We start from the raw sequence: 14,042 nt of genomic DNA, 5'->3' as shown, positions 1-14,042 counted from the left end.
AGTCGTAACTGAGTCAACCAAGAAAGACAGCCTCTCACACATGCAAGGCAAACCTTGCCATGGCTACATGAGGTCTGGCAGGGAAAAAGATGATAATTAAAATCAGAGGTACTTCTTGTTTTTCCCCAGACATACTGAACCCCCACATTTTTGGCATGTTCCTTCACCCCAACATTTGTTTACTCTGTCATTTTTTCAAACAGTCTCTGGTGACAAGAGATACAACATTCTACTTTAGAAAGACCTTGAGGAAATAAAAAGATCTTTCAAATAATATACCTTCCAGGCTGTACTTCAGTGGTTTCTAGGTTCACTCACATCCCATCAGATTCTGGTTACTTACTCTCCAACCCAGTCCCCTTTAAGGGAGCATCAGATAAATCCCCCTCCAATGATCTCCAAGTTCTGACAGGGCTCTATTTTTCCCTCCAAAATGGAATTGTATTGCCCCTAGCTACCTGTAGAAAAGACATTTGTTCCTGGGGGGGGGGGGGGGGGGAAGGGGGGAAGCTTGTGTTTTTCCAAGCTTATTCAAATTCATATCCTTCCAATCATCTAGGCTGAGTACTGCACCCATCTAATAGTCCCTGCTCACCTTAATTCTCTGCAATATATGAGGCTCTCTCTCTCTCTCTGTGTCTATATATATATACCAAGCACATGGTAAGTTAGAAATGACAAGACAAAGTGCTCCCCATGGAGGAGGGATGACCATGGTCTCTCACATCCATGTGCATTCTCTTTCTTTGCATGTTGGTTAATCACCTTTCTCATGGAGAACTATCAGCTCCAAGGAATGTATGTGTCAAATAAGTACAATCAGCACTGCCCTGGTACATGTAATCACTCTGTGCACACAGTAAGAAATAGGCATTCTGGAAAGGATCCTTGATTCTCCCCTAAATTGTCCCTTGAATTGGTCACTAGCTTTGGATGGCATTCCAACAAAGGTGACTTCCCTTGGAGAACACACACACTGGCATCACGGAGCTGGGTTCCTATGGATGTCACTACTTCCCAGTTGTTGATGATAGGGTCAAAACATTTAGGGCTACTCAGCAGAAAATTCCCATCTTATTCCTACAATTACATAGTCTCCCTCAAAGCACTTGACCCCTATAAGGCATCACGAGGTGGGCATACTAGTGACAGTTGTCCAGGAATCTGTACAAATGTTGTATGCTTCAACAGAAGAAAGGTGGGTTATGCCATCAAATCCCCCAATCACATAAATATGGTCATTTAGCAAGGCTACTCCAGAGCACTTCGTGGTCATTGGTATAACATTAGTCCAGTGTCCCATGTGGGAATCATACTTTTCAAATGAATGTAGTATATTTAAGCCATCATATGCTCCAAGATAGTCGCTCACTCCCCTGGCCACCGCAAGACTGGGCACCTTCCCGAGCTGTCTGCATATCTCCCAGAATGCTCCATTGGTCAATGTTTGGGCCATATCACTCCATACTGGCATGACACCTGCTTCCATCAAAGCCTCCAAACATGTAGATCATATTTCCCAGGGTGTTAGCTCCAGCAAGGCCTTGTTGGATGTTCATAGAAGCCACAGAATACTAGACCCCATCCTCATCTGCTGTGTAGTCTAGACATTCCACCGAACTGAGGTGAGAATGGCCATCATTGCCACCAATTACATAGATCTGGTCATATAGGGACACTGAGGCTACATGTCATCTCTTTCCAGTGATGCTTGACAAAAAGCTCCACTCTTGAGTGTAAATGGGAGACTGCTGACTTCCAAAGCCCCCAATGACCAGAAGCACTTCATTGGCTCCAGACGAGCCCTTGTCCTGGGTCCCTGCATCTGACTTTGCAGTTCAGGTCTCAGATGAAACTTCTCTGCTTCATCAACTAGTTCCCTGCATTGTAAACTACTAGGCTCAGCATCTATTACATCTATGATATACCTAGGGATTAGCAGGGGCATTTGGACATACTATAGGAGGTCAGGCAGGAATTCTTCTAGCTCCTTCTTGGCATGCTTTGCCCAATTGATGACCACCTCAAAAACTGGCTCTTCAGAATCTACCTGAATTTCATCACACTTGATTAGCCTTTCCACCTATTTTGACTTCATGGAATGAGTTCTTCATGCTGTACCACTTCAGGAAAATGCTTCTGGCTAAAGCCCTCAGCTGCCTGCATCAGGTCAACACACTCGTGAATTTCAGCAAAATGCCTGCTACCCAGGCAATTAGAAGGGTCCAACTGACTTTCTAAAACTCACAGCAGGCTTGCTGCACACCTTTTAGCTGAAGCAGACAAGCTGCAGGGAGCAGTTCTTATACATTCTCCACAGTCACATGGACTGCTCCTGTGTACACAAAATCCAACAAGATTTCCATGGCAGAGGCTGTTAGACCTTGGATATCAACATAAGGTTTCCCCTTTTCTCAAGGCTCACTAGTCATGGCCCAGAAGGAATCACTACAGGCAGCCAGCACAAGCCGGTGGGCGGGGAAGTCTTTCTACTCCACCCTCAATGTCACATCACAGAAGATATTGCTCTTCCTGAAGGAGTTCATTAAATTAAGGATGGATTTCGCATTAGTGTTGGATTATGTCTTTGGAGGCATACTGCCTTCCATCAAGCAATATGGAGAAAGAGGAGAAGGAATCCTTGGGTCCTGCAACTCTACTCCTTAACTCATCTGGCCATGCATGCTGGCCCCCACCAGTGGGGTGGGGTGGGGTGGAAAGCAGTGGGGCAAGCTAGCATGTGGCTCAGGAGGAGCCCACTCTCCTGCCCATCTACTGCCATACCACCCTGAAGGCATCTGATTTTCTCTGATATGCTTTTTTTCAGGTAAGATTTGTGTTGGGTAATTATATGTACCCCAGAAAAAAAAAAAAGACAGGTTCTATTGTAGTCTTCTGCAAATTGTTTTTTCACATTAAGCATTTTTTATTCATTAATGTGATACACTCAGCTATAGTTTGTTAACTTTTTCTTCTGTATAGAATTCCATTTCATAAATACATCCCAATTTCTTACTTGATTTTTCTGTTGAGGGACATTTGAATTGTTTCCCGGTTTTTTCATTCTGTTTTTAATGTTTGTAAAAAATGTGATTAGCATTCTTTTTCTCTAGCTTTATTTTTAAAGAAGTTTTAGATTACAGAAAAGTAACATTGAAGGTATAGGGGATTCCCATAGGTCCCACGACTCCCCGCCCCCACATTTCCCCTATTAGTAACATCGTACATTAGTGTTGTACATCCATTACAAGTGATGAACAGATATTGAAGCACTGCTACTAACCAAGGTCTATAGTTTATATTATGGTTTACACTTTGCACCATACATATTTTTAACAAATAATTTTATTGATACATATCGATAAAGCATAAATCCATTCAAAGTGTACAATCAATGGTATTCAGTCTTATCACCTTTGTGCCCTCATCACCCCAATCTCTCCAAGAGCAATTTCATGATTCCAATACTAGTAAAAAAAAAAAAACCGAACAAACAAAACTCATCACTTCTCAATCTCTCTAATTCCCCAGCCATACATAGTTGCTATTCTGTTTTCTTCTCTCTAGTATATATTTATTTATATTTTGTAGAAACAGTCGCAATATGACTGATATTTGTGTTTTACATGAGCTTTCCCTATCTTATACACTCCCATGTTACAGTTTTTAGCTTTCCTTCTAGAAATATACATGATCTTAGACTTTCTCTTTCAACCTCTGTAATACCCATATAATAGCTCTGCTAATTAGAAACATGGTGATATGCTTTCACCATTCCAATTCATTTTCATCATTTCAATTCATTTACAAAGATTTACAAACAATATCTTACCCATTCTGCACAGTTTAACCCTCTTCTTTCCATTCCCTACCACATTCTATTTTCTGGTCAAAATCTATAAAATAAAATCTATTTAATGATTAACTCCATGAGTTTATATAATATATTAAGTTCAAAATAGCACTGTCATTTAATATTTGTCCTTAAGTTTATATAATATATTTAGTTCATAATAATAGTTGTCCTTTGAATTCTAGTTTGCTTCACTGAACATAATGTTCTCCATGTTCATCCATACTCTCATATGCTTCACAGCTTCATGTCTTCTTACCGCTACATAATATTCCATCGTGTGATTACTCCACAATTTGTTTATCCATTCATCAGTTGATGGACACTTGGGTTGTTTCCACCTTTTGGCTATTGTAAATAATGCCACTATGAACATCAGTGTGCAGGTGTCTGTTCCTATTTCTGCTCTCATTTCTTCTGGATATATACCTAATAATGGTATTGTTGGGTCACAAGGCAAGTCTATATTCAACTTCCTTAAGAATTGCCAAATAGCCCTCCACAGTGGCTATACCATTCTACATTCCAGCCAAAAGTGAAAAGCATTCTTATCTCTCCACATCCTCTCCAACATTTACAGTTTTCCAACTATTTAATAGCAGCCAGTCTAGTAGCTGTGAAATGATATCTCATTGTAGTTTTTTTTTTTTAGTTTCTCTCCTCTTCCCCCCATTGTCTGCTCACTGTGTACATTTCACTGTGTGTTCTTCTGTATCCACTTGCATTCTTGTCAGTGGCACCAGGCATCTGTGTCTCTTTTTGTTGTGTCATCTTGCTGCGTCAACTCTCACTGTGTGTAGTGCCACTCCTGGGTGGGCTGCGCTTTTTTAATGCATGGCAGCTTTCCCTGTGGGGCAAACTTCTTGTGCATGGGGCTCCCGTACGCGGGGGACACCCCTGCATGGCACAGCACTCCTGCGCATGGGCCAGCTCACCACATGGTTCAGGAGGTCCTGGGTTTGAACCCTGGACCCCTCTCACATGGTAGGCGGACACTCAGTTGAGCTAAATCCGCTTTCCTCATTGAAGTTTTGATTTGTATTTCCCTAATAACAAGGGATGTTGAGCATTTTCTTCATATGTTTCTTCACCATTTGTATTTCTTCTTTGTAAAATTGTCTTTTCAAGTCTTTTGCCCATTTTTAAATTGGGTGCTTTTTATTGTTAAATTGTATGATCTCTTTATATATCATGAATTTTAAATTTTTATCAGATATATGATTGCCAAAAATGTTTTCCCATTGACTCAGCTGCCTTTTCATCCTTTTCACAAAGTCCTTTCCAGGAGTGCAAAAGTAATTAATTTTGAGGAGGTCCCATTTATCTATTTTTTGTTTTGTTGCTCATGCTTTGGGAGTAAAGTTTAAGAAACTACCACTTACTACAAGATCTTGAAGATATTTTCCTACACTTTCTTCTAGGAGTTTTATGATTGTTGCTTTTATATTTAGGCTTATTTTGCATTAATTTTTGCATAAGGTGTAAGATAGCTGTCCTCTTTCCTTCTTTTGGATATGGCTATCCAGTCCTCCCAGCATCAATTTTTGAAGCGACTGTTCTGGCCCAGCTGGAAAGGCTTGGCAGCTTTGTAAAAAATCAATTAACTGTAGATGTTAGGGTCTATTTCTGATTTCTCAGTTGGGATCTATTGGTCAATCTGTCTGTCTTAATGTTAGTACCATGCTTTTATTTTAATCACTGTAGTTAAGTAATATGCTTTAAAGTTTAGAAGGGAAGGTCCTCCAATTTTGTTCTTTTTAAAGACATTATTGACTATTTGGGGCCTCTCACTTTTTCAAAAATTTTTGATGATTGGATTTTCCATTTCTGCAAAAAGATCTCTTGGGTTTTTTATTAGGATTGCCTTGATTCTGTAAATCAGTTTGGGTAGAATTGACATCTTAATGATTTTTAGTTTTCTAATCCATGAACATGGAATGTTTTTTGATTTATTTAAGTCTTCAGTTTTTTTAACAATGTTTTATAGTTTTCTGAATATAGGTCCTTTATGTCCTTGGTTAAGTTTATTCCTAAGTATTTGATAGTTTTAGTTTTTATAAATGAATATATTTTTTCTAATTTTCTCATCAGATTGCAAATCAGTAATGTATAGACATCCTATTAATTTTTGCATATTAATCTTGTATCCCACTACTTTGCTGAACTCATCTTTTCATTCTAATAGCTTTGTTGTGGATTTTTCAGGAGATTCTAGATACAATATCATAACATTAGCAAACAATAGAAGTTTTATTTCTTCCTAATTTATTTGGGTGCCTTTTATTTTTTTTAACTAGCTGAATTGTTCTTGCTAGAACCTCTAGAACAATATTGAATAAATATTGTGACAATGGGCGTACATATCTTGTTCCTGATCTCAATGGGAAAATTTTCAATCTTTCATCATTGAGTACAATGTGAGTTATAGGTTTGCAAATACGCACTTTCCCATAATTGAGAAATCTTCCTTCTTTTCCTATCTTTTCTGGTTATTTTATCAAGAAAGTGTGCTTTATTTTGTCAAATGCCTTTTCTGCATCAATCAAGAGGATCATATACTTTACTTCTTCAATTTATCAATCAATTTATAATTGATTTTCTTGTGTTGAACTACCCTAGCATAACTGGGATAAAACCCACTTGATTGTGGTATATAAAACTTTTAATGTGCTTTTGAATTCTGTTTCAGGTATTTTGTTGAGGATTTTTGCATCTATATTCATTAGAGATACTGGCCTGTAACTTTCTTTTTTTAATAGTATTTTTATCCAGTTTTGGTATTAGGGTGGTGTTGGCTTTATAGAAAGAGTTTGGTAGCATTCTTTCTTGTTCTATATTTTGGAAGAGTTGGAGCAAGATTGGTACTAGACGGTCTTTGAATATTTGGTAAAATTACCTGTGAAGCTATCTCATCCTGGGCTTTTCATTTTTAGGAGGTTTTAGATGACTGTTTCAATCTCTTCATTTAACAATTCGTTTGTTGAAGTCTTCTATTACTTCTAGAGTCACTGTAGGTGGTTCATGCATTTCAAGGAATTTGTCCATTTCCTCTACATTTTTTAGTTTTTTGGCATGCAGTTGTTCATAGTATCCTCTTTTGATCTCTTTTATTTATGCATGGTCAGTGGTAATATCACTCCTCTCATTCTGATTTTATTTGCACCTTCTCTCTTTTTTCTTTGGCAGTCTATGTAAGGGTTTGTTGATTTTGTTGCTCTTCTCATAGAATCAACTTTTGGTTTTGTTGATTCTCTGTATTGTTTTTTTTCTTCTCAATTTCATGTACTTGTGCTCTGCTCTTTACTATTTCTTTCCTTCAGCTTGGTTTGGGATTAGTTTGCTGTTTTTTTCTAGTTCCTCCAGGTGTGCAGTTAGGTCTTCAATTTTAGCTCTTTCTTTATTTTTTAATTTAAGCATTGACCGCTATAAATTTGACTCTCAGCACCCTTTGTGGTGTCCCATAGGTTTTGATATGTTGTGTTCTCATTTTTATTTGTCTTCATATATGTGCTGAATTATCTTACATTTCTTCTTTTATCCCAAGGTTATTTAAGAATGTGTTGTTTAATCTCCATATATATATGAATTTTTTTCTTTTTCCAACCATTATTGATTTCCATTCTTCATTCCTTTATGTTCAGAGAAAATGTATTGTATAATTTCAATCTTTTTAAATGATTGAGCTTTATCTTGTGACCCAACATGTGGTCTATCTTGGAGAAGGATCCATGAGCACTTGAAAATAATTTATATCCTGCTGCCTTGGTGTACAATGCTCTATAGATGTGAGGTCTAGTTCATTTATCGTATTATTCAAATTTTCTGATTCTTAATTTATCCTCTGTCCAGAAGTTCTAGCCAATACTGAGAGTGGCATATTGAAGTTCAAACTATTATCATAGAGACTTCTATTTCTCCCTTCATTTTTGCCAGTGTATTCCTCATATATCTTGATGCACTCAGGTTAGGTGCATAAATTATTATAGTTATTTTCTCTTGGTGTATTGCCTTCTTTATTTATAAATAAGGACCTTCTTCATCCCTTATAACAGGTTTGCATTTCAAATCTATTTTTTTCTGATATTAGTGTCTCTACTCCAACTATTTTTTTGATTACTATTTGCATGGGATATATTTTTCCAATCTTTCACTTTTAACATGGTTATATCCTTACATCTGAAGTGTGTCTCTTATAAACAACATTAGATGACTAATTTTTAAAAAAATCTATTCTATCTGTCTATGTCTTTTAATTGGGGAGTTCAAGCCATTAACGTTCAATGTTATTACTGTAAAGACATTAATTACTTCATCCTTTTTGTCATGTGGCTCTCTGTTGTCAAACCTTTCTTTAGCCTGATTCTTACCCTTAGTTTACCCCTATGAATAATCTTCATTTCTACACTCTTCTCCAAATACTTCACCCTTGTTTTTTCCTTTCAGGTTGCAGCACTCCTTTTAGTAGCTCTTGTAATTCTGGTGTTTTGGTAACATATTCTGTCAGTTTTTGTTTGTCTGTGAAGCTTTCAACTCACCCTCATTTTTGAAGGACAGCTTTGCTGGATACGTAATTCTTGGCTGGCAGTTTTTCTCTTTCAGTACTTTAATACATCACACCACTTTCTTCACTCCTCCATGGTTTCTGATTAGAGTTTAACAATTAATCTTATCGTCTTTCCCTTGTATGTTATGCTTAGCTTTTCTCTTGCTGCTTTCATAATCCTCTCTTTATCTCTGATATTTGTCATTCTCAATATAGGTGTTTCAGGTTAAGTCTATTTGGATTCATTCTGTTTGGAGTGGATTTTCCTTCTTGCATATTGATATTTATGTCTTTCATAAGGGTTGGGAGTTTTCAGTCATTATTTCCTCAAATATTCTTCCTGCCCCTTCTCCTTCTGAGACACCAATAACATGTATGTTTATTTGCTTCACATTGCCATTAAATTCCCTGAGACCTGTTCGATTTTTTCCATTCTCTTCTCTTTCTGTTATTCTGTCTTTTCCAGTTTAGATGTTCTGTCTTTTAAGTCACTAATTCTCTCTTCAAAGAATTCAAATCTGCTCTTCTGTGCCCTTAATGTATTTTTAATCTCATCTGTGTGCCTTTTATCTCCATAAAGTCTGTTACTTTTCTGTTCAGGCTTTCAAATTGTTCTTTATGCTCACCAGAGTCCTCTTCCTATCTTTTATCTCTTTAGTCATATTTTCTTCCAATTCTTTGAATTGATTCAGGATTTTGTGTGATTATCATTGATTAATTGTCTTTAATCCTTTATCTCCTCAGAACATTTGGTTTGTTCCTTTTGTTGGACCATGCCTTCCTATTTCTTAGTACAGATTGTAATTGTTTTTTGCTGTAGTCTAGGCATCTGAATATGTTGGTGAATTTACTCTGATGGCCAATTTCTCTCTCTATTATTGTTTTTCTTTCACAGTTCTTCTTTGGAATTTGGTCAACTTATTCTAAGTAAAATTGCCCGGCTTAAGCTATCAAAATTGCTTCAGGGACTCACTAATGATGTGCAGATTTTGTCCAAAGAATTTACCTTACAAGAGACCTGAAAGCAGTTTTTCTCCTTGCAATTTCCAGACTGATCAACAGATGCTGTGCATTGATGCATCTTTCCAAAGAGGAGTTTCTTTCAATCTCTGCTTTCCTGTGTTTTTGTCCTGTCAGAGTGTACAAGGTTCAAAGCAGTCTCTGCTGGCAGAATTCACTGAAGAGAAGCCTCCTGTGAGCCATGGGTTTTATCCTAGCTTAATACTGTGGGGATGGGAGCCCTTTGCAGCTACTGCAGAGGAGGGAGATTTGGTAACTCATGTTTGTTTTTTCACATTCTTCATCTCTCTGTCCCTCATCCTCCTGGGAGTTATGAAACAATGTCCAGGGCTGTTGACCCCAATGCAGGTCCTTCAGACAGCTTTAGGCTCTATTTCTCTTGTTTTTGTAAGAGGACTGAGCTTTCCTGCCTACTCCAATGCCATTTTCCCACTATTCTCCTCTGTATAGAACATTCCTTACATATTTCTTGATATATTTGTGGAAGAATCTCCCAGGGTTTATTGTTAAAACTAGGCTTTCTTATTGGCTTGTAAGTCATGTATATGTTCAATTTAACTGGGTAATGCTAAAATTTTTAAACCTCAACAGTTTATATCATTGTACATTTCTATAAATAACACTATGAAAATCTCTGCTATACTCTCTCCTTGCAGGCAAAATTTGATATTTGTAGTTTTTTTGTTTTTTTTGTTTTTTTTTCTTTTTGCCAATCTGCCTAGTATGAAATCATATCTCACTGTGGTTTTAGTTTGTAATTGCTAGTGGATTTGAACAATTTTAATATGCTTTGGGCTATTTATATTCTGGGATTTTTTAAAATGTTGAATTGAGTTCTAGCTTCTTTTTTTCTTCTTTATTAGAGAAGTTGTGAATTTACAGAACAATCATGCATGAAATACAGGAGTCCCATATACCACCCTATTATTACCAACTTGCTTTGGTGCAGAACATTTGTTACAATTGAAAGCACATTTTTATAATTGTATTATTAACTATAGTCTATGGTTTAACAAGGGTTCACTCTTTGTGTTGTGTAGTTTCATGTTTATTTTTAATTTTTATTCTGTTACCATACATATAAAGTAACATTTCAATGATATGCCTGCTCCTAAGTTTGCTTATTTTTCAGTTGGGCTGTTGGTCTCTTCTGTTTAATTTTATAGGTTCTTTTCATATCCTGAATGCTAATCCCTTGTTTGTTGCAATTATTTTTGTCAATCTTGTGACATATCTTTTCACATTCTTTAGGCTAGATTGTGCTTTTTCTGTTGTGTCTAAGCTCTCCTCCCTTATCCTCAAGTCATGAAGATATGCTTATTTTTCTTAAATTGTTAAAGTTTAGTTTCTTAAAGTTCATTTATTAGCTTAAGTTGATTTTTGGATATGTTCTATGGTAGGAATCTCCTTTTCCCATATGTATAATAAATTATTTCTGTATCATTTATTGATTGCCAATCTTTTCCCTCCTGCTGTGCTATCTTAGCTTAGTTAGACATTACAATTTCTTATTATGAGTATGTTCTTGTGCACTGCATCTTTCTTTTGATCCATATGATTATTTGTGCTTCAGATCACCACTCACCATTTTCTTGTTATTCATTCTTTATGTAGAAGTATTTTGGTTATTCTGAGCTCTTGGTCTTCCATATACATGGTAGAAACTGCTTTTCAGGTTCTAGACATACACACATTATTTCAACAATTTGGAGTCAATAAATCTCGTTATCATATTGAGCTTTCCTCTCCATGAATACCGCATGTTTTTATTTAGGACTTTTATTATAACTTTCAGTCAAATATGGTATTTTTAAAAGGTCTTCTGTTAGATTGAATTTGAGATGCATTTATTTTTTGTTATTTTCATTATGATTATTTTCAAAAATTACTTTCTGATTATTTCTGGGGTATAGAAATGCAATTGACATTATTTCAATTAATTTTAAGTTCAGTGTGACAGAATTGTTCATCCATTTCCAGTCTTCATATCATTTAAAAGTTGCTCCTTCATTCATTCGTTTTTCTCACTGTGCTCTCTGTGACTACCAGTACATTGTTGAATAGAAGTGGTCCTCTAGTTACAACAGCATCATTGTCTGGACTCTGAATTCACATTTCTTCATTGATTATGTCTGCTATCTATCTAGCTATCTAGCTGTATATAAAATCAGATTATGGCTGTTCGACTTCTATTTGTAGTTCGACTAGTCATTTTATTCTTTTTTTGAATATATACAGCATTTTTGTCTTTTATAGATATCTGGATACAATTTGCCTGAGTTTGAATTCCAATTTTGACATTTATTACATATAGATCACAGACAATTTACTTATGCAACTTTTGACTCTGTTCTATTATATTTACTGTAAAATAATGAGAAGAATAATATATTATATTGTAGTATTACTGTGAATATTAAATTGTTTAATATGTGCTAGATTATTAGAACATATCCTGACATACAATGAGCTATTTAAGTTCAACTATATTGTTATAGTCCTTCAATATTTTGATCTACATAAGTAGATTTTCTAATGCTGAGCTCACCTTGGATTTATGGAAAAATAATACTGGCCTTCCTTGTTCTAGTTTCTGTTTGTTCTGTAATAATTATGTGTAGACATTTAGGATATTCATGAGATTAATGCAAAGCAAATTTTTAAAAAAAGTTTATTTCTCTCCCCTTCCCCTCCACCCCAGTTGTCTGCTCTCTGTGTCGTCTTTTTTGTCTGCTTCCGTTGTTGTCAGCGGCACAGGAATCTGTGTTTCCCCCTGCTGCGTCAGCTCTCCGTGTGTTCGGCGCCACCCCTGGGCAGGCTGCACCCTCTCTCGCGCAGGGAGGCTCTCCTTATGGGTGCACTCCTTGCGCGTGGGGCTCCCCCACACAGGGGACACCCCTGTGTGGCACGGCACTCCTTGCGCGCATCAGCACTGCTCATGGACCAGCTCCACAAGGTCAAGGAGGCCCGGGCCTAACCGCAGACCTCCCATGTGGTAGACGGACGCCCCAACCACCGGGCCAAGTCCGCCACCTTTTTTTTTTTAATTATAAAGGAAAGGAACATAAAATACCATTCTCAAGAATTGTCACCGTTAATTTTGCGGCACTTTTTTGCCTTTAATTTTGTTTATTTTCCTTAGCATCAGCATCACACGTATAGACAGTTTGGCATTCTGTTTCTTCTTTTAGATATCATTTGTCACACATTGTCCTATTCTATTAAATGATACTTCATTTAGCATAGAGAACAATACAAGGATATGTTAAATCCCTGTGCAGTCACCAGGACTGCAGAGAATTTCTGGGAATGTGAACAAGCACTCTTCCCAGTTGACTGTAACTGTTTTACACTACTCTTGATTGATGATGAAATGTAGATTTTATATTGTCTCTAAGATTCCTTGATAATGCTAACAGCAAAAGAAAATAAAATTATCGCAAACCCATTTAAAACATCTAGGTGCCTTACTTCAATTTCCAGACTGCCAGTTTCTGTGTGGCACTAGATCTCTAGTGACCTTTATCTCTTCTGCAACTAAATAAAACACTGGAAACTTTTATCACTGCTGATTTATTTCTCTTCAAACTTCTAATTATCTGGCTACATGCTAAAAAGGTATTAGTTTCTCCTTTTATAATAAACATATTGTTTCATAGATTATAGTGAGATATAGATCTTTCAAATATGACAAGGAATTGTTCATTGAATTTTCTCACCAACAGACTTGTTTTGAAAAACAGTATTTTATGCTTAAAAATGAAGTTATGCTGGTCACAAAAGAGAAAGCCCACTGTATTTATTTTGCTACTGCTCTAACAAATTGCAACATAAAAGTAACTAAATAGCACAAATTTATTATCTTAGAGTTCTGTAGTTCAGAAGTTCAAAATACATTAAAATCACGGTGTCGGCAGGCCTCTGTTCCTCTCTGGAGGCTCTAGGGTAGAATCTGTTTGCTTGTCTTTTCCAGCTTCGTCCATCATCCATTTCTTCCATCTTCAAAGCCAGCAAATACTGCATGTCTCTTTTCTTCTTCCTCAGTCATATCTTCCTCTAACTCTGCTGGGATGCATTCTTTGATTTTTAAAAACCCTTGTCTGGATAATCTAGGATAATCTCAAACTCCTTAACTGAATCATGTCTGTGAAATTCCTTTGCCATGTAAAGTAACATATTCATAGGTTCCAAGGATGAGGGAGGGGGCCTCCTTGGTGGTCATCACTCTGCCCCCAGGTTCATAGAGCAAAAGAAAAATTACACATTTCTGTGATAGGAATGACTACATTTAAAACCTAAAAAGCAAAAGGAACACTTTATAGGGCAAATCCACAGAAGAAAGTTCAGACAACCATAGATTTATGCTTTGATAAGCTGTATTTCTCCCTCTATAACCAACACTTGTGATATTTTAAATCCTGGACTTTGGGAGAGTTTAAAAATTGGACCGTACTGCACTTCAGGAAACAGCCTCATGATTCTGGTGTCTTTGATTCAGGTCCATGGTCCCTTATTCAAATCTTAAGGCCACACGTGTTTAAGACTCAGAATTTCAATTCTGTTCTGTTGGCATTCAAACCCTGAAAGTTTAAAACTTAAGAAGTAGCACTTAACAAAGATCTAGGG

General features: G+C 36.6%; 1 pseudogene; it reads right to left on the bottom strand.

Annotated features, from left to right (window-relative positions):
* Window positions 1-843: 843 nt before the first annotated feature.
* LOC101421194 (kelch-like protein 12) lies at window positions 844-2,579 on the bottom strand (annotated as a pseudogene).
* Window positions 2,580-14,042: the final 11,463 nt, after the last annotated feature.

Source organism: Dasypus novemcinctus, chromosome 5 (assembly GCF_030445035.2).
Source record: "Dasypus novemcinctus isolate mDasNov1 chromosome 5, mDasNov1.1.hap2, whole genome shotgun sequence".
In the NCBI taxonomy this organism is placed as follows: domain Eukaryota; kingdom Metazoa; phylum Chordata; class Mammalia; order Cingulata; family Dasypodidae; genus Dasypus; species Dasypus novemcinctus.
The sequence above is the reverse complement of the archived record's forward strand: the minus strand, read 5'-3'. Positions and strand labels throughout refer to the sequence as shown.